At 45.5% G+C, this 26,856-nt stretch overlaps 1 long non-coding RNA gene across 1 annotated transcript in view; it reads left to right on the forward strand.

Annotated features, from left to right (window-relative positions):
- Positions 1-22,844, forward strand: part of LOC144771687 (uncharacterized) — a 183,079-nt gene extending 160,235 nt beyond the window's left edge. Inside the window, exons 2-3 of the long non-coding RNA XR_013599428.1 lie at positions 5,759-5,925; positions 22,715-22,844. This is a non-coding gene — a long non-coding RNA (uncharacterized LOC144771687). The remainder of the gene's footprint in view (positions 1-5,758; positions 5,926-22,714) is intronic.
- The last annotated feature ends 4,012 nt before the right edge of the window (positions 22,845-26,856 follow it).

Here is a 26,856-nt window from a genome sequence, read left to right on the forward strand (position 1 = left end):
AGCTTGAAGGCTTGAACTTTTGCCCCCCGAATCCGCCGCTTGCGTATTCGCGGATTTTCGGTAAATTCGCGGGAGTTCGCGGATTGCGGATTTACCGAAAATCCGCGAAATCCGCGAGCGGAGCGGATTTGACGCTCATACTTAAAATAATACTGGTGTGTGCCATACTGCACAATATATGTGTGCACACTAATGTTCCCTTGGACGGGGACCAACAACAGCAGGATCCAATGGAAGAGGAGGAGGAGGATGCCGATGGTGAAGACTTCCAAAACACTACTGCTGACATTTCTTCACTTGATCCATATGTTCAGGAATGGACCATTAACCAACATGTTATAAAGGTTCAACATGACAATAAATGTTTGACACCATTAGTTGTCTTTGCATTTATGTCACAGTCCCAGGAAACATCAACGTAAACACATCTCATCAACTCAAAGTAGCCCTCAAAAGTTTACAAACAGGTCGGAAGGCAGGCATCAACATCAAAGTGTCAGCAAGAACGCGCTGTGCATTGTCATGTGGTGTGTGTAACTTGCGACTTGTTCATTTCCCTAGCAATGCGTCACTAAAAAAACACGCTGTATGAGGAAATGTGACACTCTAGTAGGAAAGATGATTTTTTAGTAGTAAACATGAATCTTTTGTAAGAAAAGTGACGCTTTAGCCCAAAACGTGACGCTTGAGTAGGAAAGCTTACACTTTTCTAGGAAACGTTACTTTTTAGCAATAAAAAACATAAAACGTGATGTTTTAGTGGAAAGAGCGTCGGACCGAAGCCATGCATCAATGCCAAAGTGTCAGAAACAAGGCATTGTGTAACTTGCAACTTGGCAATTTCTCTAGCGGAGCGTCAGAAACAAAGCACACTTTAGTAGGAAACGTGACGCATACGTCGGAAACATGACACATCCACAAATGAAATGATGCAATGACTCAGCCATGCTGCAAACAGGAAGTGTAAAATTCTTTCACTTTCACTTACAGTCTTTTTGTCCATGCTGGCTGGTGGAGATGTTTGTTGATTCCTGGAGAGTTTGGTGCTGTTTTTGGTTTTGTTGGTGTCTGTGCTGTCCCTGTTGTGTCCCAAAACTGTCATTTTTGTCTTGTAATTGTATTTTGTGTAGTGTACTGTGGGGTGTTAGTTTGAATAGGGGTTTATAGTTATAGGGGAAGGGATAGTGTATCTGTTTTTGTGTTTAGGGTTGCTAGAGGGGGCTAGTGAGATGTCAGGCAGGGACAGGGCCAAGAATATGACAGTTGATGATTTTGGGGGCCTGCTGTGTTACTCAAGTATGTGCCCAACATGATCGGAAGTGGAGACAGGGTTAGCCAATGCTACACAACCAACTCAAGCACCGGTGGGCAGATGTTATCAGCTGGAAGAAAGATCTCCTGGATCACCTAGGGATAGAAGCTGTTGGGGCAACTGGTAAGTCCCTGTATAGCATGAGTTATTCCATTCCGGAAGGGCCAGATATGTATATAAGTTAACATGGCATGATGCGGGCTCACTCCGATACATACACTGAACATGCCACAGGGGCATGTTCTCAGGGGCATACCAATAGCTAAAACATAGCATGCAGTGCAAGGGAGGCCCATAGGTGATGTGGGACCAATCTGGCACTGTGCAGGGAGCATTTTCATCTGGCCTGCTAGGTCATTACTTACTCAGAACTGTGGGGGACTCCCACCATGTATTTTGTAGGAGAGCACATTCATATGTCATCAAGCCAGAGGTTAGACAGGGTGTTTGTTTCCCCTGCAAATGGTCACACATACGTCTATGTTCAAAGAATGCTAAACATTCCTTCATGAGCCTGTATGGGCCTTGACTGATCATTGTTCATGTTCAGTGCACTGGCCACACGTAAGGAGCTAAATGAAGGAGACCAAGAAACATGGGTACTGTCTAATGTGTGTAGCATTGTAAAGAATACATATTGACTTGAAAATGTCCCAGCATTGTCATACTATGCAGAGTGTGGAAAATCAAATCGGACTGTTCACATAACCATCAAAGCCTGGCACCCTTGCACCACACTGCAAGCTAGGCTGGTCTAGTACCTTGTCTGCACTCTGTGCATCTGATACCTGACTTGCCTGGTATAATAAGAATACACTGCAACATGGCTTACCTAGGTCCTGCATTAGGGCACTCCAACTTTGCCTAATGCTACAAGTCTAACACACCAACAATAGCAGGCCTTTGTCAAGTCAATGTACTGTGCTTCCTATGTGCACAGTATACATGTTCAGCATTCACAGAGCAATGCACCATCTTTTTGTTTTGTATTTGGATAAAATCAATACACCATTTATTTATTTAACGTTTTGTATAGCACGAACATGACCCAAGCGCGTATCAGAGCGCTTTACATATGGGTTGCAGAAGACATGGTTAGATAGCTGTGGGAGAAAAGTGAATAAATATACATCAGGTACAAAATTACATATTAGCTGGCGACACTGAGGCCGTATCGAATGCCCAGTATTCTATGAACCCAAATTCCTTGGCTTCCAGTATAGATAAGGTTGTCGAGGTGGCGACCTTCAACAATCCATATGCTACCAGTGAGTATCAACTGATTGTTCCTGTGCTGAGTAAAGAGTGTGTCAAAAAAATGGCTGTAGGGAGATGTGTAAGGGGTATTATCAGCCAGTGGAAATAAGCTTTACCTTACATGTAGAACCACAACAGTAGTAGGACAAAGTTGCAGGTGCAAATGTCAGGGCCAAATTGCTATGTGAAATTAATCCCAATGTATGCAGGGCTACATGATGGATGCCTCAGAATCTGCTCTGCTAATTTTGTGCAAGCAATGGAGTGGATGCTCATGACATATGTCCCATCACCTGCCCAAAAATCAAATTATGATTATAACTTCAAATATCTCTCTCTTACACATAATATGGGCAGAAAGTAACAACATGTTACCTGGAATATGTGATAGAAATGTTGCGTGGGATAGGCTGTGATTTTCTACACACACTGTTCCTCCTTTAGTAAGAACTGGCATAGAGCAGAGCCTCAAATTATTTTGCTGCACTGCCCTATGCCAATTCAAAATGGCTGGAAAGCATCATATTAACAAGATATGGTGCATTCCTGTCCTTTTAGCCAGCGCCTGCGGACAATAGGCAGCTGAGTGCCAATGCAGGCACCTTAGCACCATGGTGCAAGGGTGTCTGTGTTGTTGGCATCATTGTTTCTGTGTCAGAAACAATGATGGGATACCTTCCTGCACAAAACACAAGCACAACAGGTGTTTTCCTTGTTCTATTTGTGCTGCAGAATGCAGCACATGTGGAAAGAGGAAAAACAAGGAAAAATGTAAACATTTCCCCTTGTTATGCTTGGTCTGGGGAGACATAATTTGTGGACCAGGCCCAGGTTTACGTGATTTTGTAAATCTGAGGCAGTGTCAAATATCCATTAGTTGTTGAGTGGGAACACCCCCAGCAATGCCCTTGGAATGCCTCCTTGACATCGAGTGCCCTGCCTTGCCTTACCCCATATCGATAAGGCCATGCAAAGCCACATAGAGCGTCTTTGTTTCACCTCATTTATATGATTTAGTGGCCTGCACCAACGCATTGTCATAAAAAGTGAAGCTCCAGTGACACAGGCCTCTTGTAAATGGGGCCAGTATGTTTTCCCCATTCCTAATTTGCACAGGACACAGGTGTAATTAAGGTGTAAGCCTTTCCCAAGCAAAACTACCAATTGTCAACAGCACATCTAATGTTGGCATGTGCACAGTGAACAGCTTTTCAAATGTATTTGGATTCCTATTGTGTGTTCACATCATATCATGTACATGCCTGCAGAGTACGTTCCTCCACCCTACAAACATTGGTACCATATAAATGCTTTAAGCCATGTCAGAAATCAATGTCACTCAAACAGGCAATTTGTTCATGGATCCCTACACATAAAGTTTTGACTCCAATGTTTTTTGGTGTCCATGTGAACAGGCTTGAGATACCACAACAAGATTCCTTACTAGTGTTAATGCTTTATATCTATTTCTGACATGCCTCCCTGAAATGTGATATTTACGCTAGCAAAAGCTGTGGGCAAGTGACATATCCCCATTTGTTGCAGTGAGTGGGTCAATCCATCGCCCAGACCAATGACTCACTTGGGTTCTTTCCTTAGCCCACATTTATCATGATATGTGGGAGCTGTCATCCAGCATCATGGGTACCTGTGCATACCCCAGAGTACCATCAATGTCCAAAGGTACCCCTTAAATGTTGCTTTCAGGTCTGGGAGAAGGGGAAGCAAACAAGAAAAATCACAACAACCTCCCACAAGACCTATATTACTTTTGTGTAGGCTAACAACAGCTCTATAGGGCTATCCACAATACAAACTACAATTTCTATGTCTCTTTGTTATTTTTTTATTAAATTATTCCATAATTTTCATTTATGTTCACATACAAAAAGATAAAAGATAAACATACCCCAGAGTGCTGCATATATGTTAGATGGGGTGACAGAGGAGCAATTGGTAAAATGGCATGGATGGATAGGATGTTGTCACTTAACTGGATGTGCACATAGATTTGGAGGTATGAACTTCAATCTGGCTGTCTGATGCACATTGCTAGTGTATGCGAGCACATGGCAACGTTGCCAGGTGCTTGCATGAGCTGGTCCACACAAGCTGTGATGATTCCTACCTAGGTGCAGACTGAATAGGTATGAGTCAAAGTGGGACATGTAACCAGTCCACACATGCCTATGCTGTCACATTCCTGACTCATGCCCTCATATCCACATTACCCTATAATAGACACATTCTCATTCCTTTGTGGTGTTTTGTGCGGAATAGGGCCAATATGTCAAGTACCACAGGCATGTATGCACTGTGTTGTCAGCATACAGGCCATTCCACACTCCACTAACTGCTGCTGTTACCCATACTGTTTCCCAAAGATTTCTTGCAATTGAACAATTGTTGGGCAATTACCTGAAAGATACAGCTCAATACACTCAAATATCTGAGATCTACAGCATGTATGCACAAACTCATCACAGAGAGTACACATCAGTTGATGTGCTTCTAGGTAACAATCATACAGAAATCAAGGGTCCGACTATTGGGTAAGTAAAGAAGAACATGTTCTTGCCTTATTTTCATTAGGTGCTCAATGGCAAAGTGTTGCAGGTATGTCCATATGTATTTCTTGGAGACATATCCAACAGGTCTGTTGAATCGCAGGTAGCTAGCTACACTCCATGTATGCTTCTACTATGTGGCACTGAGTCAATCTATGCTGTAATGTGTGTGAACTTGTGTATATGCAATAACAATGCAGCATTGCTGAGGTACAATACGTGTATTTGCTACACATCACTCATTTCACATAGGCGTTTGATCATAGATGTGACCCTCTGGCATGTTGCATGCCATTCCCCAGGGAGTACCCAGATTGACCTTGTGCAACATTCCATGTGTACACAACATCATTGTTCTGAATCTGTCTTCATATGCATATGGGTACAAGTTTATTTGGCCAGACAATGTCATTTCCTGTACCTACAAGGCCAAGACCTGAGTAATTTAGTATTGTAATTTTAGGGGAAGTACATTCTTCTTATGACTGTTTGTCATGATTCGTTACATAGATGTCATTTTGTGGCAGGACATGACACTTGTGCTGCTAATAGTAATTAATGCATTGTTGACAATGTGGACAATTCAGATTGGTCTGATACATGTGTCCTTCCTCTAAAACAGAAAACATGACCCCTGCTAAGGAAAAGGCCTATTGGATCCGCCTGGAGAGGTACCGACACCTACAGCACGTTGCCAAGTCCTTCAGGTGCATGGGACACAACTATGAGAGAACAAGGGCAGCAGAGACCTGGAAGTTGCCACCTCAGGGACAGACAGTAATGGACAGGGTAAGCACCAGGCCACAAGTGGAGGATACCCCTGGTGGAGTTCCGAGCTCAGTTCCAGGACCATCCACAGCCCTACCAGCAGTGGCATCACAGCCGGTCTCCAGTACCTCTCAGCAGCCAACTGAGTTTGAGAAGAAGCTGTTGAAGGCACAGCAAGGCACTAATGTTTAGTTGGCAGGGCTCCAATTGCAGGTGGCAACCCTCATGCAAATTGTGAGGAGCTTACAGCAGACAGTGGACCATATCTACATTCAAATATAGCCATTTCCTCTAACTTTCTGGTCCTCCCCAATTCTTTTAGCTTGTTTTCACAGTTTAGACTTTTAGCATAGGTTAGCATAGGTCTTATCATAGTGGTAGGTTATTACTTCCCCAAATGGTAGTAGTGGTTCCCCAAAGGGAAATCTACCACACTTCAAAGTTGTACTCAAAGTTTTTTTCCCCTCAAATTATCTCGTGTGAAAAAACTCAATCAAATTGAGGTGCTATGTTGGTTCAGCCACCTTACTACCAGAAGCAGCTCACTGCAAATTATAACAATAATGTGCTCAAACAATAAACATATTAGAACCCTTTTTTCAGCACTCTCTAGATGTAGAGAAAGACCATTAAGTCATCCTCAATGAAACAACACTAATCTAAAAAATTTGCAAAAGTCCCAATTTTGGACCAGGATTCAAAATTGAAGTTGTCTCTTCTCTTGACAGAAATAATCTAAGAGTACAAATAGTTAATTATTTCCACTGTTGGTTTATTCTTTGTTCAGTCCTGCAACACTCAGCCAACACGTGTTTCGTCTTATAAGACTTTTTCAAGGCTGAAATGAAAATATAATACACATTGTCATGACATGCACAGTGGTTGATCAGGCTGAAACAGTTAGGAGTATCGATTTTCTTTACAAAAACATCCAAAACATTGATCGTGGGAGAATACTTGTTTGAACAAGTGAAAATGTAACTATAGTAATTGCAGAGCAAATAATATTTTGTTTCTGGGAGTCGAAACCCATGGATATATATTGCTTTTTTAGTACATATGTCCATCAAACATATTTTTATGAGTGGATATTACAATGGATACAGACCCTCCTTTCTGCATAGGATGAAGTATGGTGACATAACATTTTAAACATATGTCTTGCACCTTATCATCTTATGTTCCTATTTACTACATTTTCTTTCCCCCTCATGCTTTTTACATATACTATTACTATGTCTTCTATATCTGGGAGAGTTCTTATCACAATTTCTCTCACACGTGTGGGGACGTGCTCGGAATAAAGGTGATACCCTGTAAAGGTAAGAATCCTGTAACTAAGGTAAGTAAACCAGACGTATTCAAATGGTTTAATAGATCAGGCTGGCTCCAAGAGAGGTTCAATATTCAACAACATGGCTCTATATATCGGACATTTATCCGAGTGATTGATTGTTTTGTCTAACGAATGAGGATTTTATAAATAATGTTGTGTTGCCGCTGTCCTTTGACTTTGTGCAATACTAACTACATGTACATGATTTGCAGATTATTCTCAATGGTTTACTGGCTAATGGGACTTTATTGTGGAATAGGATTTACATTACTTTTTAGGTATGGCGCTTACATAAATTATAATTGCATTGTCTAATGAACCGGACATTGAAACAAAAAACCTGGGGATAGACGTATATATGACTTTCCAGGAACATTGGCTCTCATGTTATAAATATTTTGGTATCTACTTCTAACATTGGAGACTTTTTGGAGTCTCCTGATGTGTTTAAAATCACGGAATGTAAATATAAGTTCAGGTTGAAAATTGCCAAATTGAAATACAAATGATATTTAGATGTTGCCGGCATATCGGTCTTTTTTGACTGTGATTGGACACTGTAAGGGACACACAGCCCAAAACAGGTATTAGCCTAAGGTTGCAATGTGTGTGTACGTGATGACACATGCTTGGTATGGATAATTGAGTCAGACCATTGTGAATAAACTTGGATGTGTTGTGTGCCATACTGATGGCAGCCAATTACACACTCTCCCTAGCACCATTTAGTCATCACAACACCGTTGTCTCCTGGCCAGTATGCATGGAGCAATCCCCCACTTGGACTGAAACGTCTTTCAGTCAAACTATTAATTGCTTATTTTATCACTACATGCATGTGTCCTTGGGAAACTACTTGCTAGCTTAGGTGCTCATAGAGATCGCAATTACTATTTTGCATGGCCTGGGCAGTTTTACCCCTGGGTTTATGATACACATTTTACAATATGTAGTCGAAAGTGTCTTTAGGGTCAGCACTATCATCATGGTCTACTTAGCCAAATCATGAACAGACGGACAACACGCTGGTTCTGGTTAGTGAATTTATTGGCACGTGAACCAAGGAGTAAGTGGCAGTCCTTGGGGCAACAACCCCAACATAGTTTGTGAGCCACTGGATGTCCAGACAGAGTCCATGGGAGATACATGTCACGGGACATAGGGATTATAGTAGTGTTCCAGTGAGGAGGAGACCTAATTACCATTAGGGAAGATAGGCCACATTGATAGCCCACCAATGGGTGAGATCAACAGGTGAGAATGCTAACGGAGCACAGTACCAGTCGAGATGTACACTGGCGTTGCCATAAGCCCAGATAAATTGGGAAAATGGACATGTGGTGCAGAGAAATGCTACTAGACAGTTTTTCTTTGGAAAGAGGGGCAGTTCGCATCATCTTCCTCTGATGTGTGTGGTGCCTCCCATGAGGAGGTGTCCGTGTCAGGCGATGGGAGCACACACACATCAGGGGCTAAAGAGGGGGATCCCCTTTCTCCAGCAGCATTTCTGTTTGCAAACAAGTAAGGCAGCACAGTACTAAGAAGGGTTTGCATGTGTGCCAGCACAGCTACAATGTTGTGGAGTACGGCACCCCCTGCTGCTATGTAAGAGTCCTGCTTCTGCTTCATGGACTCCAGGATGTTCTGGATTTCCCTCAGCTTGTTTCCAACCTCGCTGGTGCCACTTTGGCAGGGCAGTTGTACATGCCTCTGCCTCATGACACCAGCGTTGTCAGTCAGGGACTGTTTCAAGCCATGGAAGGGAGGGGAGGTGCCTCTTATAGCCTTTGAGCTGTCTTTATTGGGATTGAGGTATGTACAGACCCCCTCAAGGGTGCCCACCACGATCTCCATTCCTGCCTGCACCACATCTACCAGCTCCTGCTGCACTCCTACCGCACAACATTGGATTTCAACTTGGGGTGCTAGGAGTCCAGCTCTGGGGGTGGGTTGGCTGGTGGTGTTTGATGTGTGATAGGCAGATCCTATGGATACTTCGCAATGCTGTCCGCCCTTCTTGCCACTGGAAATGGTGTCCGAATGGAGTACAGGATATCTTCGAGGGTGTCTTCGTCGAGTGTTGGCAGGCTGCCATCTCCAGCAGGAACATCATCTAGGATATTCAGCTGCTCAGGAGTTGTTGATATATCCTCTGCATTGAAATATGTTGTTGTCAATCTATTTTAGATGGTGACATGAGTAATCATGTTGACATTCAGACGCCCTACTGATTCACTGTCAGGTCAACATTGATGCTTTGGACATTTGTTCCACATAGATATAGAGGCCAAGTTGCAGTATAGTTACCTTAGCTTTCAGGCTTGCTACACTACAGGAATGTGTGAGGCATGTACTTGCTATAGGTTTCCTATTTGACTTTACTCATGTGATTTCATAGCACACACAGTTGGCTCCATATTTGTGGACAGTGCGGAGGGTATGGGCCTTGTCAAACTGGGTAGATTGCTAACACTGACACTCAGGCAATTTCATCATTGTCAAAGCTGGTCATCTGCAGAGTTTCACACATTTTGTTTACTCAGGACCCCTCATTTGTATGTATATGCCTTGTCTGGCAAGTCCGATTTTGGACCAGGTCCTCAACTTATTATCACACACTGATGATACCCAACTAATATATTGACTCTTGTGTGCTTACAAGACCAACAATATGCTTGACCATATCCAATGAACTGTATCTCACATGGCAGTAGTGCAGGACTTGGTGACGTACCTTCCCAGTTTTCCTCACAACTGTGCCACATCCACCTCATCCTCCAACCATCCCTGACTCCTGGCCTGCGTGTTGGGAAAGCAGTTTAGTCTGTACCTTGACAGATCCCTGTTTCATATCCTCTGACATTTTGGGTTCAGACTCCCTCCTTCCATGTGCTACATCTTTACCCAGGCCCACATCACATGTAGAATGTGGGTCCACAAAGATGTCTTCTCTATCGTCCCTCCCCAGCTGCGATACAAGTGTGAGACTGCCAGACACAGCAGTGCATGTGTCTTGATCATGCTACCTTGCAGTACGCATATCTGTTTTCACCTCCTGTTGAAAAAAAACCATTTATTTTTACAGAGTTTTATATAGCACGAACTTGACCCATATAGCGCGAACTTGACCCAGTATCGGGTGTCAATTAGCTTTACATAGCACCAGTTGCGTTACATAAGGACACATTCATTTTTGTTAGGCACAGAGAGATTAAGTGATTTGCCCAGAATCACAGTATGTTCAGCGTCATTGCCGAGACTCGAACCCGGTTCCCCAGATTTGAAGGCGACTGCCCTATCTGTTAGGCCAACTCCTCTCCTTCTTGCTATTCTTTGTCTCCCCATTCAAACGCAGTGGTAGTTGAATGTGCTCAGCCGGCATCTACAATGCACTGCACTATCAGGGGCCCACCAGGGCCACACACCATCTTTTGTTCAACACACATGGTCCTCTGGTGTGCATCACTTGCATTCACCCCCACCCCCAGCCGTATTTAGTTCATGATAGGAGTTTGGCTTGTCCCTACTGTGGGATCTGACACATGTGCTCTCACACCACACATCAGGATAAGCTGTGTGCTATGTAGTTTCATGCAGATTAATATACACATAACTCTTGGCATTATCCTATGTGTTAATCCTTCACATGTCCCACTCCTTACCTCCCTCATAGGGGAGCAGTTTTACCTCTGACAGGACCATTTCATTCCATTTCCTTGAATCCAGATTTGTGTGCATGGGCTCAAGTTAGATACTTTTGCCCTTGTTTACAAAAGGTGTGTGCTGCCATAGCATCACTTTTTGTGACATCCGGTGGCACAGGCCTCTCAATCATGTCTGTGAGGCAATGCAAAGCCGCCCTGCATGGCTTTATATGGCCTCATAGATATGGAGTAAGTTCCATGGGGGTTGCTGTGGGGTTTCCCACGCAACATCCATGGGTTTTGACACATTCCCAGTTTTACAAGGATCAGTAAACCCGGAAATGGTCAAAAACTGTGCGCCTTATCAGTGGAGGCATAACGAGGATAAATAACGTAATTTTTCCTTGTTCTTTCCTCTTTCTTTTTAAAAAATTTTTGGGGGCGCTCTCATCTCACCTATCAAGCCTCTGCGGGTCTTACGAAGCCGCTCTTACGATCTGTGGCCCCTCCGGCTTACCGCACTCGCTTGGGTCGTCCAACCGATCCCTTTTTTTAAGGGAGCTTGGTGTAATCATTAGAGCAATTATATTAATCCTAAATTCTGGCTCCAACTCACAAAAGGATGCCAGATATTTAATGGCTTATCTTCTGCACTCTCGTAGTCCAGGCGAGCCTTGGCGAATGAGGCCTTTAGCCAATCCTCCCTTTTTGGTGGTAGGGGGTCTTTCCTCCTCTTACAGATTTCCCTCCAGGCCAGCAATACCAAGTAGATTAATAAACCTCTGTTCTTTCCTCTTTCTATGTGTACTGCATTCTGCATAACACATAGAAAAAGAAAAACGCCTCCAATTGATTGTTTTTGTGCAGGAAGTTGTCCCTTCTGGCACTAAAACAATTGTGCCAACAATGCAGACACCCTGGAACCAAATTGCAATGGTGCCTGCATTGGGGCTAGGCACCAATATGTGTGCCGGCATAGGCAGAGAGGACAGGAATGTGCCGTATTTCATCGATACGCTGCATTCCTGCCCTTTCCTTTTGATGCAGTGCAGCACAGCAAGAAGCCTTACGGCATGACCCTACGACAAAAAGTTGCAAATGAGGCCCCATATTTTTAGCTTAGTATTCTGGGACTTGTAGTTCTGGAAACTCATGTTATACATACCACTACAAATGCCAGTATATAAAGTTGAACTTGGACCGGTGCTGCACTTCACACATGGCAGGGAGAAATGTGAGGGAGCTGGACTGAGCGGTGCCACATGTTACTGGGCAGTGTGACTCGCACTTATGTGATATTTAACGGTACATGACGCAGATTTCTGCCCTTTCGCCTGCTCACAGCACAATGGAGCACTAGTACCTAGGTCGCTGCGCTGCACAAAATGTCCTTTTTGCCCACATTGCCCCTTGTAGCGACTTACCATGTAGGTTGTCTTCTTCGTCATGGGCTGCACTGTCTTGAACTTGAGCGCCTGCCACCAAGTCCTCTGGGATGACAGCTGCTACCCGCTCCTCCAAGGAATCCAGCTCCTGCTGTATCCCCGGGCTACCACCCCCGGTTTGTATGGCTGCTTTCATCTAGCACTTAGTCATGTCAGCATTTTTTTCAGTTGGTGTCTGTCCTCCTGGTTTGTCCCATACTGTTGATCTTGCCCACTAGGGACTGTCAAATGGCCTCTTTCTTCATAAATGGCAATTTTTAGGTGACAAAGAGATGATGATGGTGGTTTGTCACCTCAGGGATTAAGATTTCATTCTCCTCACTGAAGTTGGACTTCCTCTTTTCCTGGAAGTCTGTCTGGATATCCTAGCTGGTGCTGGGGTTGTTGTCCTGGCTGCTGCTCTCTTCTCCCCACTGCATCACTATCTCTTGTGAAGAGTGGCAATGTTTTTTTTTCCACACAGCATCATTTATTTACTTATTTTGACTTTTCACACAATGAAAAGTGTTCAGCGTCACTTTACGTACAAAAGACTTACATCAGTTTTCCTCCTGTTGCGTCACTTTCTGCTGTGCCAACAAGGTCGCAGCAGCATCTCTTTTTTACGCTGCCTGATCCTTACGCCATGGTGCATCATACCATAAATGTGGCGCACCCATGGTGTTTAAAACTGATGTAGTGTTTCGTAAGTGACTGACACATCACTGATGCAATAAAGCAATGCAGCAATGCATCACTTCTTGTAAATGAGGCCCTTAATATTAATAAAAAAGGATTGGATGAGCTTGAAAGAGTTAAAGGATAGACCTACCTGGACAGTTAAGTGGGTTATCTTTTGCAGGTTCGCAAATTCACTGAGGATTTGTGAATCCAGTAAAAAAACATAAAGGCATGCAACTGCACAAGGAATCTGGCTGCAGATTCGGAAGTTTGCCATGCTTTGATTGGCTAACGGTCATAGAAAAGCTTTGGTTACGGCTGCCCTTACCCAACATGGTGCATGGTTGGAAAAATGAAAAGAAAAGGGCATAAGAGGGCAGAGTGAGCCTTTCAAGACCCCCAGGCCAATTTATGAAGACTCAAAGAGCCACCCCTAAAATTAAAATAAAGGTTATACTTTTTTTTTTTATCCCAGGACTCACAAATCCTGCACCCTCCCTATATCCTGTAGACCCCCCTAGGATGTCAGATATGGCAAATCTTACATAAGATTCACTGATCCAGAATTGAAAAAAACAATAATAGTTTAGCACTCTACAGCTGAGTTTGGTCAACAGCTACTTATGAGGTTTGGCTGTCAGTGAGTGTTGGGAACAGGGCCTGGCTGATGGCTAGGCCCTTCATCTAACTCCTCCTGCACACAGCTTTTGGCCATGTACAACAGGGGTCAGCCACCATGCTGGGTTAGACCGTAAGCAGGGTTGGATTGGGATTCAAAATCGGCCCGGGCACACTACAAAAAGTGGCCCACATTTGCACTGCTTCGGCAAACTTTTATTTAAAAAAAGGGGGGTAAAAAATACACTGATTCGTTTACACAGGTGAAACACACCTAAAAACATGTGAGGCCACTTCTGCTCAGCCCCCCACTCAATGTGCATACATTAAGGGGCCAGGCCAGCGAGAGATAGGGAGTGACACCTCTGACTGCTGCTAAACAGGAGGTAATGAGCGCCCATCTGCCTCCAGAAAGGGCATTCAAGACACCCACTGGCCCGCAGGCTGTATTCGAACAACAGAGACACCGCCCAAATTGGCCCCCCAGACTGCTAAAAAAAGCAGTCCACAGCTGGAACTCAAACACCGGCCCCTTGGGCATTGCCCGAGGGCCCGCGTTACCAATCCGATGCTGACCATAGGCCATGCCGCCATAGGCCATGCCTGCTGCTGGTTGCAGGGGGGTTGGTCACTCCCCTATATTGGCACAAGATTGACTGCAGAGCCTGTCCTACAGTGGGTCCACAAACCTAACGGCAGAGATGGGTGCCACACCCTAAGCCTGGCACTTTATGAGATAGATTGGGTGCCAAATAGAGATAGGCGTAACTTGTGTATTTCCGTGTAGCATAATCATGCAGAATTAACTAAGAATTCTGCGAGATTACGTGAGAAGAGTGTGCCTTCTACAGCGCTATTTCCTTGGTGCAAAAATGCCCCCTTGTGTCCAAAATGGATGTGATGGTGCATTTTACGACAAGAAAGAATGCTAAATGGATTAGGATACAAAAAGAGAGGGTGAGCTGTAGACAAACCCCACTGCACACGGTAAAGACAATATGTAACCAGGGTTGACAGCATGCAGTGGTTAGAGTGCAGGGCCTGGCCACAGACCACGTTCTGGGGCAATGCGCTGGAGCGCACAGCCAAAGGCTGCCTCCCCAGTGAAAGCCCTTGCCCTCTTCATTTTTGGTTTTGGTCCTTGTCTCCCTCCCACCAAGCTCGTTCTGAGCTTCATTATCCCCTCTCCAGCTAACTTTTAAAAAACATGTATTTGTTAAACTGCCCAAACTCTTCTGTTGCTCCCATGCACAATCTGCTCAATGTTGCTCCCCATTTCCAACAGCTTCTGACATTGACTTCCAAAGCTGCTCTGACCCTCACCGCCAAGGTTCTTTCTTTGTTTTTGGAGGGCCCTGTACTTCCAATATGCTACCATGCCATTTTTGTTTTCTTTAACACATGTTGTTGTAAGTTACCATTCCAAGATTGGTTGCCGCCATCTTGGAATAGTAAATTAATATTTTAAAAGCCTGCTGCATTATAATGCATTTGTGTGCATGCATGGTATCGCATGTTTACGTATATGTCATATCACTGTGGTGGCTTACTTTCACCAGTGCTGTGTTATGTACGCAAACAAGCATTTCTTTTTCTTTTTCTGAAGTGGAACAGCAGCAGCAAAAACCAGTGTTATATAACACAAGAGAGACCCTAGATTCCACAGGGACATGCCCTATTTAGTAATTTGTAGTACAAAGTGGTCCCTGTGGTGACAGCAATACTCAATAATATTGTATAACCAAACAATAAGTTAATAATCAGTTGAACCTTGATAAAAAGCAACAAATGTATAAATACGGTGTGAGTGAGGTGTAAAAGATGTGCGCAGTTGTCAAGCGAAGGTGATATATAAGTGGGAAATAATCAATGTCCGTATCACAGTATATAGGAAATATACAGCCTGTATCTTATCAATTCTTATTTTGGATTGGTCCGTATTATGTGTCAATGGCGTTTCGATCCCCTTGAATTGTGGGATCATCATCAGGACTTTAAGTAATGTAAGTCTGAGACAGAAATTGCTTAGCTGTAATTACCTTTCAAGAAGTAAAGAAGATGAAGATGCATCAGTCTGAGACCCAGAGGTGGCCTCAGAGATGTGGATGTTGATTTGTATATCGCACTATTCTCCCGAGAGGGTATCCAGACGATTGGGCAAGGTATGTAGGTGTGTGGTCCCATGGTGGTTTTATGAAGAGCCAGGTCTTCAGCTTCTTGCAGAACCCAAGAGGTGAGGAGGAGACTCTAATGTGTTGAGGGAGGTCGTTCCATGTCTTGGGTGTGATGTAGAGCGAGCAGCCTCGAGTTTTGCTTTTGCAGATGCGCGTGTTCGAATGAAAGCGAGGCAAGTGTCTGGTAGGTTGGCGAAAGCGTATGTGGCTGTTCAGTTATTCTGGTCCTGGGCCATGAAATCAAGGCACAAGATTTAAACAGAAGGGAAGAAACAGGGTCCCAGACTTCCAGTATAGTTGCTAGTAATGGCTATATGTCGGCCTGAAAGGTATAAGTGGAAACCGGAGGAACAATCTGGAATAGTGAAGGCGCATTGCGCCATCGCAGCACCCCACCAGGTCTACGACGCGGAAACTCACCATGGGGAGACTCCCAATTCCCCACCTACACCTTTGGAGATTGTTGCTCCGGTTCCTGGTGTACTGGAAGTCTGGAAAATATGAATTGACAATATACTGGTTGTACATTTCCTATATACTGTGAGGCAGACACTCTTTCACATTTGCTTGAGCACCGTCTTTTCCCACCTCACTCATCCAGGTATAAACTTGTTCTTATCAAAGTACGACTGAATATTAAAATATTATTTGATGATACAATGTTATAGAATATCGCCAGTGCCCACTACATATTATAATTTTCGACAGAAAAGCATTGGCAAAGTCAGATGCTATTGAACGGCGCGATTAATCCTTGTTTGCATTTGTTTTAAAAAATACATTTAGCTAAAAACAAGCTGCAAGGGATTAAAGTGTTTTGGGGGTTCATTTATTTTCACTGCCCTTACACATTTTTTATCTATATATGTGCATTGAGATTTTTTTCTAGAAAGATATTTCTGTAAGTTAGGGGTGTAAGCACTTTAGAAAAAAAAAAGATTAAAATAGGGTTTTGTAGGCCATTCGTTAGCTTACTGTTTAAACTGCCTTTCCTTAAACTCTCCTTTGATGCATAAAACCCTTGATCAAATGGCTTTACGAAATCGGTTTTAATACTGTTATTGAGCGGCAGTTAGGCAAACATATATATGAAAATACCACACCGAAATCCAGGTCAGGCTGTGACCATGAAGCTCATTCACATCTTATTCATAACAACGAGCGACAGAAGACAGACCTGGAGGCAGCTGTAAGGGGAAGCGAAGCGTCATCCATTCATGCCGACGGACCGCGGTCCCCACCTGTCCCTGTATCCATGCACTGCACATGGCGCGTGCTCGGAGGTCGCGGTGTCAGGTAGGGAGCCCACAGGAAGCGTCAAACAATGCCCAGGGCACGCTCTCTTGTCCCCCCGGCTTGCACCTGTGATGGGTATTATTTTCCCGAGGTGTTCGCTAAGGGTTTATTGCCCTGTGTTCATTTTTAACTTTGCAGCAGGCACGTGCTGACGTCCGTGTTTGCTAGGAAAGAACTGCGGGTGTAGTCTATATGTAATCTGCCCCAAAACAGTGCTACTAAAATACAAGAGGGATTGAAAAAATAAACAATGCACATTCACACCGCCCTACTGTGTTTTCACATCCTGGATGCTATTGCACGCGCTGTAGCCATATTTCTTGTTTAACTAAGGATTGATACCCCTGCAAGTCCAGTAATTAGTGGACCTCTATCATTCTTTGTAATTACTGTGACAGCCATCAAACAGGTTCAACCTTCCTGCTCAAGGGCCCTATGACCTCAATGACATAGTCCCTAGGGTGTGCTGCTTCGAATGCCTGCCCAAAAGACTCAAGTTGAGCTTCAATAGGGGTTGTAGTGGACAAGCCTTCAAGGTTAACACACAATTGCCACCGCTAGGGTCCACCTGCTGGTGCTCAGACACCATTCTTCTAAGGTCTTTCGGGGCCTTCTAAATGTGCTCTCTCTGGAGAGTGGTCTGGTGGACTGGTCATGAAGGCTGAACCTGGTTCCCCAGTTCCAAATTTGGCAGCTCTGACCATAGTGCCACATCCTCTCCCCCACTGAACACCATACTGCCCCACTGGGAGAAACTCGCACTGCCTTCAACTACAACCCAATTGCGCCCGCTATAAACACCTGGAGGCGACCCAATTCAAATTAGGCTTTAGACAAGAGCAATATGCTGCCTAAAAAAAAAGTGACATCCTGCCTGGAAAAAGCAAACACTCATAAAGAATGTAAGATTAATTAACCATGTGAAATGTAAGCAGGAACAACATGGTTACCTTAACGCTTTTTCACTTATTATTCAGAAATCAATGAGTGCTTTTGCATGAAAAGTTAACGCCATGACTACAGGGGCCAGTTTCAATGTCCATTGCTTATATCCTTACAAAACGTAAGCAATATAGTTTAAAAAGACCACATTTGTGAACACAGAGCATCGGCATGCATTTTGTGTTCCAATCCGCCCATCAAGCAGGTATTGCAGTACATCCAGGAATGGTGCACTTCCCCACCCTGGGAAAACAGTGCTGTTCAGGGAAAGACAAGAAAACAAAAGTAGTGCTTCACTGGCAAACTCTGTAAAGTGGCACTAATGTGTTTTGGGTGTGAATAAAATCAATCTGGCCCCTTTTCAAGCCACTATGTCTTGCTTTAGTTATTTTTTACATTTTTGAACCTTTTATTTCTCTCCATCACAAGGCCGCACTTTGGAAGTGAAGAATGTCAGAAAAAAGACAAACTTTCCAGTAAAAGTGTTTTTATTTTTTGGATTCATTTCACCGGAGAACAAATGAAGGAGAGGAAAGAGGGAGTACTGGCTACTAGGCCCAGGGAAGGGGGCCCCCACACCTGGACCTTGTAGCTTTCTATAGTGCTTAGAGGCCCAGGGAAAGGGGGCCCCCTCCCCATAGCCTTTGTAGCTGTGAGTCATTTCTTAAAACACTGCCCTAGCACTGGAAGTTCTACATACATTAAGTTAACAAAAGCCAGTTGATCTGGCTGCTGCATCCTCCCCTCACCCACCTCCCTTACCTGTGTTCGGCTGGTCCTGGAAGCAAAGGGGCCTTCTGTCACCTAGCAACAAAATGCGGGAATGGCTGGTACTTAACAGAGGTGCTGCCCCTCCCCTGACAGTGTGATGCTAGCCGGCTGCTGTGCCTTCCCCTCTACCCCTGCACCCCCAGGAATGCAATGCCATCACGCTGTGATCAGCAAGGCCGCCGACTCCAGCCGTCTTGCATGTGTATTGTGAGGAGGAGGAGGTGGGCAATCTGTGAAAGTGTGGCCTTTCACAGTGAAGCGGTGGGGGCCCCCTGTCTTTCAGCCGAGCGCGAGGCCCTGGGCAGCTGCGCACACTGCCCATGCCTAGCGCCGGCCCTGGCTGTGACGGTTTTGTACACAGTGTGGGCACTCAGTATGTTTATGTTTATGTTTACGTAATTTGTATTGCGCACCAAATACCCTAAGGTGTCTCGGCGCATTAAGGACTTCATGGGGACAAGAGCCAACTGGTGGAATCATTGGTCAAATAACCAGGTCTTCAATGATCTGCGAAAGGAAATGAGAGTGGGACAGGTTTTGATTGATATGGGTAGAGAGTTCCAGAGTCTGGGGGTTGCCACCAAGAAACGTCTGTCTCCCCAGGTGGCGGTTATGGTGCGAGGGACAGGTAGTAGAAAGGTGGAGGCTGATCGCAGCGATCTTCTAGGCACATAGATCCGAAAGGCTTTCCTAAGAAACCCAGGTCCAGTCTCGTGTATGGCCTTATAGGCAATACAGAGTGCCTTGAACTTAATCCTGCTTCTATTCGTAGCCAGTGGAGGTGGCGTATGGCCAAGGAGGTTGAATGATGTCTAGGAATGCCGAGCAGGACCCTGGCCGCTGCATTCTGAATGGACTGCAGCTTATTTAGGATTTGTTCTTGTGAGTTGAGAAAGAGGGCATTACTATAATCAATTTTTGAAAAGACCAGGGTGGTTATCAGTGTTTTACCTGCTGAGGCTGGAAGATATGGAAGCAGCTTTTTAATTTTTCTCAGCATGTAGAAAGATGACGAGACCACGGTGTTCACGTGCTGTTTAAAAGACAATTTGTTGTCGAACAGGACTCCTAGGTTTCTGACCTTGGTCACCGGGACCGGAGGGGGTCCCATTTGCTTTGGCCACCAAATAGGAGACCAGTCCGGAGAGAGGTTGCCAAAGGTCATCACCTCGGTTTTATCAGAGTTTAGTTTCAAGCAGTTCCTCGACATCCAGGAGCAGATGGCTAGCATCCCCTCCTGGAATCTCGAGGCAACTGCTGGACCATCCCTGTGTACAGCCAGCACCAACTGAGTGTCATCCGCGTAGGTGGTTAGAGACAACCCATGTGCCTTTATGACCCTCGCCAAGTCCGCTACATATATATTAAATAAAGTAGGGCTTAACGAGGATCCCGCAGGGTAAGGTGAGGAAGGGTGAGTAAAAATCCCCTAGCCTGACTGCCTGCGTGCGATTGGCCAGGAAAGATGTGAGGAGAATTTTGGCCACATGGTTAACCCCCAGGGATGCGACACGGTCGATCAATATGGAGTGATCGACCGTGTCGAAGGCTGCAGACAGATCTAAAAGTATAAGGACTGCCGTCCCACCTTGGTCTAAAATGGCCCTAATTTCATCTGAGGCCTTTATCAGGGCGGTTTCTGTGCTGTGGCCCTTCCTGAAACCAAATTGAGTGTCATCCAGTAGTTGATGCGTGTCGATGAACTCAGAAAGCTGCTGGTTCATAACAGACTCAAAGATTTTAGCAGGGAAGGGAAGACAGGCGATGGGTCTGTAGTTAGCTGAATCTCCGGGGTCCAGAGAGGGTTTTTTTAGCAGTGGTTTGATAACTTCTTTTTTCCATATTTCTGGGTAAATCCCTGTTTGAAAAATGGAATTACAGATATCCGTCAGAGGAGGCGTGATGACCTCCATGATGGAATTGGAAATGGAGGGTGGGCATGGAACTAAGGGGGAGCCTGACCTGATTGCAGTAGTGAGTTTACTAATTTGTTGTACTGAGACTGCGTGAAAGGAGGAAAAGGTAGGTCTCTGTGAGAGAGCCGGAGGAAGGGGGACTTCAGGACCTTTGGGGGAGGAGAAGGTGGAGTATATTTTGGTAACTTTGGTTGCAAAGAAGGTGGCTGCGGAATTGCAAAGAACTTGAGTTGCCTCAATGGAGGGGCCTATGGGGGGATCAGCGAGGAGATTAACAACTTGAAATCGCTTCTTGGCTGAGTTCTGAGCAGACTCAATTTGAGATGAGAAATAGGCGCTCTTGTGTGTGACGATAGAACTTTTGTATATCGCCAGAGCACTTTTGTAAGTGAGTTTATCTATGGAGCTATAGTGCTTTTGCCAGTGTCTCTCGAGGTTCCTACAGTGTTGTCTGTGCAGTCTCAGATCCTCGGTGAACCATGGCGCAGATGGCGCTGCGCGATTAGGCGAAATGCGTTTGGACGGGACCAGCTGATTAGCCGCCTCCAAGATCCATTCGTGGTACCTTTTAGACCCTAGACTAGGGTCGGAAGAAACCTCATAGGGGGAATTGATAAGGGTAGTGGAGAACAATGAGATATCAAGGTTCTTCCAGGCTCTGGTGTTCTTAGGAACATGGGTTTTAGACTGAGGGGGGTTGGGATTATGAACTGGTATGGTAAAGACAACAGCTTAGTGATCTGACCACGCTAGAGGGAGGGTAGTAAGCAGCGAGATGTCCTTATTGTTGGTGAATAAGCCATCAAGAGTGTGTCCTGCTTGATGGGTAGGACCGGTGCTTAATTGTTGAAGTCCTACTGATTGAAAATCAGTAATTAAATGGGTAGTGTCTTTGTCATCTGCGGCCTCTAGGTGAAAATTAAAATCTTCCAGAATCGTGTAGAAAAGGGGGTCTATAGTTAACTCTGTGAATTGGTCTAGAGACGCAAGAAAACGTGTGCATGGACCGGGGGGCGATATAGCAGGATGCCTTTAAAGGCTTGGTTGTGGTTAAGGGATATGGCGTAAGCCAAGGCCTCACAGTCCGAGCGATGGATAGGTTCTATTTTAACCAAATATGTGGCCTTGTAAATGATAGCTAGGCCGCCTCCCTTACTCACAACTCTGTCAAGTCTTGCCACACCGAAACCATCAGGGGTGGCCGCACAGAAATCTGGGCCAGAAGCCGCATCCCCCCATGACTCCGTAATGAAAAGAATATCTAGTTCCTGGTCAATGATACATTCCCTAATTTCCAGCTGATGTTTAGGAAGGGATCGAGCATTGATCAGTGCCATGCGGTAAGGTGGTCTAGGATTCTGGATTTTAGGCGGGGGACTAGAGACTGAAAGGGGAGAGGGGATAGTGAAAGCACAACCTGAGCAGATTTCAGGAACTGAAGTGCAGGAGGTAGGGAGTGGCAGTGTCTTACACCGTTGATTGGTCTTACCAATATTAAGATCCCTTAGGTGTCTCGAAGAGTAGAGCAGAGGGGTGCCAGTAGGGTGGGCGATCTTAGGACCAGGGGGAGTGGCCCTGAGCCCGGTACAGGCACGGACGGGCACAGACGGGCTTGCCTCTGGCGCGCCTCCGGCGCTGCGCCCGCCCGCTGCCCTCCTCATCTCTTCCTTTCTCTCCCTCACACTCTTTCTATCTCCCTCTTCCTCTTACACTGGTTGTCTGTTTCTCTCTCTCACTCTTCCTCTGTTTCTCTGTTTCTCTGTTCCTCTTTCTCACACTCTTTTCCTCTTTCTCTCTCTCTTCCTCTCTCTCTCACTGTTTCTCTCTCTCTCTCTTTATCTTTCTCACTCGTTCTCTCCGTGTTCCTCCCACTTTCTTTCTTTTCTCTCTCTCTTCCTCTCTCGCTTCCTCTCTGTCTTCAGCTCTCTCTTTCTTTCTTTCTCTCTTTCTTCCTTTCTCCTTTGATGGATGGATGATGCACAATCTTATCTTGCTTTTTATCTAATAGGCTGTGAATCACGAATCGACGTTTACCCCCCAACACCACCAGAGCTGAACGCACGAAACACCCACTCTGAATTATGCTTTTCTGCAAGTATGCAACGCCTGAGAAGGTTGCTTCAGCACGTTGTGGACCCTCTTACACACATGCCGGTGGCGGAAGGTGAGCAGAGAGACTTCTTTCTGCAGCAGCGGGCAGTCACCTCTGGGCGGTTGGGAGTGGATAGTGTGCAGCAGTCTGGACGCCCAAGAGCGCACAGACACCTCCAAGCAGTGGGAGTGGATGGGGTGCACCAGTCTTATTGCGCATTAGCGAGAGAATTACACAGGTGCAGTTGTATGTACTCTGCAATTACTATTTCTATACTATCTTTCAGATCACTAAACTTGAGGGATGCACTATCTCCCGGCACGTGGTTGGAGACACATCGGTGGCACAAAGGTGAGCTGCGAAGATTTTCTCCAGTGTCAACACTCCCTCTCCCGCTCCATCTCTTCCTTTCTCTATCTCACACTTTTTCTCTTTCTCTGTCTCATTCTTTCTTTCTCTCTTCCTCTTTCTCACTCTTTATCTCTCTCTCTTCTTCGCTCTTACACTGTTTCTCTCTTTATCTCTCTCTCTTCCTGTCTTTCCCACTGTTTCTCTCGTTGTCTTCCTCTCTGTCTCACTCTTTCTTTCTTTGTCTGGCTTCTTCTCTCTCACTCTTTCTCTGTTCCTCTCTCACTCTTTCTCTCTCTCTGTTCCTCTTTTTCACTCTTTCTCTCTCTGTTCCTCTCTCTCACACTGATTCTCTCTTCTTCTCTCTATTCCTCTCCCACACTGATTCTCTCTCTCTTCCTCATATCTCACTCTTTCTCTCTTTTTCTCTCTTTTTCTGTCTTGCTCTCTCTCACACTGTTTCTCTCTTCCTTGTAGCTCACGCTTTATCTCTTCCTCTCTCACTCTTTCTCTCTCTGTCCTCTCTGTCGCACTGTTTCTCTTTCTCTCTTCCTTGTATTTTACTCTTTCTCTCTCTTACTCTATCTCTCTTTCTCTGTCTTCCTCTCTCTTCCTCTCTCTCACTCTTTCTCCCTTCCTCTCCCTCTCTCTCTCTTTCTCTCTCTCTCTATCTCCTTTGCTGGACACATGACGCACCATCTTATCTTTCTTTTTGTCTTGCAGGCTGTGAATCACAAATGGACCAGCGATGACACACCACGGATGTACATAGTCTTATTTGTTGTTGTTTTGTTTAAATAAAATGTTTTATATGTAAATCTATACATGACTAACATTCTTATTTGTCCAACCACACAGGGACACTTCTGGGCTCAAGAAGGTTGCTGGGGGTATGCTGGTGATGTGGGAAGAGGGTGTGTTACCTGTTAATGTGGGGAGATGCAGCTTGAAAGGGGTATCTTTCACAGAAAGAACTCCGGAATGTTTTCAGAAATGCCTCAGACAGATGGCAGCTGACGGACTAAATCACATAATGGCTTTTTAATGCTCATGTAGTGTGACTTATGAACAGTTCGCACCCAGGCTCGCAGAGGGACAACTGTGGCCCACAGTCACAGACGCAGAACTACGAACCGTCCGCTCCCAATGGAACAGCAATTATGTTAATCAAATCTTTCAGAGCTCGTGAGTTTACAGCTTGGAGCAACCACTTTGAAATTGTATTGATTACGAATATAGTTGCTGCAGTTTAACTTCTCTAATATGACGGAATAAATCCACATGTTTCCGCATACGTTTGGCTGTTGCACATTCTTAACTTTTTTATTTTTTATTTTTTAAAACCTTTATTGAAACTTGCAAAATATTACATGCGCAGGCCCACAACCACAGGGGCCGGCCGCAAGCGTCTCAAATGAATCAGGATGTAGAAACAAGAACACCACCGAAAAAGCAATATCATAGATACGTCATGTGTGAGTGCGCACTGCAAAGCATAAGGATATATGAGGTTTTCGTTTTTTTTAAAGTTATGTAGAGTAGGAACGGCTGCAGGAGCAATGGCGTCACACCACATAATAAAATAAGAAGAGGTAAGGGGGGGATGTACCCCGCAGAGCAAACAGAATCAGTTGATGAACCACACAGTTGTCAAAACAATACAGTCGCCGAGGCGGACCTAGAGCAAAAACAATACGACAGCAAACAATAAAGCAGAGCACCATTCTGAAAACTCGCCCCCCAGTAACCTAAAGGCATAGTTGAGTGTAGAAGCCTTATAAGAAAGGAAAAAGGGAAAGAAAGACAGCCAACCCTACTAAAGAGGTAAAGAACCCTCCCAGAGACAGACGGAAAAAGAAGAAAGGGACCATAGAACAAAACAAACTAAAATAACAAACCCCCCCCACACCCGCCACCCTACACCACTGTAATGGCTACGGCCTACCCCACTAACAGCGTGCCTGTCGCCCAGGAACTGCCCCAAAGGAGAGGGAAAGAAAAGAGAAAGCGGAGGAGGAGAAAGCAGACACACTCCCGGACTCCCATGCCCACCGCCAACAGCAACCACCCGGAGACACAATAAAACCAATATTCAGCAATTATACAAACCAGTCACGGTAGGATAAATAACAGCCACCCAATTCCCATCACAATATAGGCACAACCCCGGCATTAAGAAAAGCTATTATATCGGAACCCAGCGATAAAGTTCAGCCCTGGCCAGTACGGTCCGTCCTAAGAGTCCTTGCCACTCGAGCCGCCATTTTGATGGAAAAGGCAGAGCGTCCATAAAAGTTCTTTGCAGCATAAGAGGATCGAAAACAGGATAAAAGTACATGGCTCGAACTAGGAAAGATGTCCAAGAACAGCGAGCATCCGAAACCATCAGCAAGTAACTCGTGGCCACATGGAAGTTTGTCCATAGAAGTGATGGGTGGCAGCAGGGTCAGGCAAAAGACACTAGTGAGAAGCACGGGCTGGCTAGCCGGCAATAAGGGACCGTCGAGAATCATAAAGTCCGGGCGATGCACAGGGACCCCGACCTCTGAGATGCCATGCATCGCTGGTACCATCTCCAGCTGAAGACCAAACGAGATGTCGTCCTCAGGTGCCAGGATACCGTCCACTTTCACCATCAGTGTCCGGAACACAGCGACTGTGTGCGAATGGAGCGCCCCAATGGCGGCCACAACGGCCCGTAGTGATGGCGTGCCCTCCGTCCGCTCCATCTCCTCTCGGTAGGTGACAGAGCCGGGTTCGGACCCCGGAGGCCGGCTGCTCCGGAGTCACAGGCCACGTAAATCTGATCACAAATAATGGGCGCTCCTCGTCTTATAGAACACACCTTCGCCGTCAGGGAGGACCCAGCCCGTCGACCCCCACGGGGCAGAAAGGGCTCCGGGCGCCGGGCCTCCACCACAGCAGCCGGCGTGGCACGCTGGCGTGTCCCGGGTGTGGATCGTTCAAAGGATCGTCAGAAAAATCAACAATTCAGGCACTCTTCGGGAGACCGGGCTCAGTCCAGGTCTCACGGCCGATGTTGTTCAACTCCGACTCGGGTAGTCTAGAAATCGAGGCCCCGGCTTCAACACGATGTTAGGCCGAGAATAGAAACACGGCGTATCTTCGTCAGCCGATAAGGTAGAAATCTCGGGATTGCACCTCTGGAAGCAGTAGACCTTCATAGAAAAGAAAATCAGGTGTGCAGACAGGATGAAAGACAGGATAATCGAGCTGTTGGCGGAGGTCGACGGAGCCGGGAGCTTATGCGGCCATCTTGATTCGTAGCGTAGCTCCTCCCCCACATTCTTAACTTTTGATGATTTTTTAACTCTATAAGCGGTAAACTCACAAGCTCTGAAAGATTTGATTAACATAATTGATTTATACTTTGCAAAGGATTGGTTTGAGGACCATTGTTTTCTGTATCGAACTGTACCCAGGTCCACAAACTGGTATTGGGCTACCCCATTTTTGTAATGGCTGCCCAAAGGACCACCAGCGTAGAGGCTCGCAGAGGTACAGGCACAGCAGCGTACCCGCTCGCAAAGGTAGAGAGCTGCCAGCCGACAGACTGGCTTCTAACGGCATTGCTGCAAAGTGGTGATGTTGGGTACAAGAAGCGTGAAAGGGTTATCTTCCTACTGGTGTCTTGGAGTTGAAGTCGTGCTGCCTGGTGCTCACCTGTTTCTCCTTTATTGTTAACCAGC

This window comes from Lissotriton helveticus, chromosome 1_1 (assembly GCF_964261635.1).
Source record: "Lissotriton helveticus chromosome 1_1, aLisHel1.1, whole genome shotgun sequence".
Classification (NCBI taxonomy): domain Eukaryota; kingdom Metazoa; phylum Chordata; class Amphibia; order Caudata; family Salamandridae; genus Lissotriton; species Lissotriton helveticus.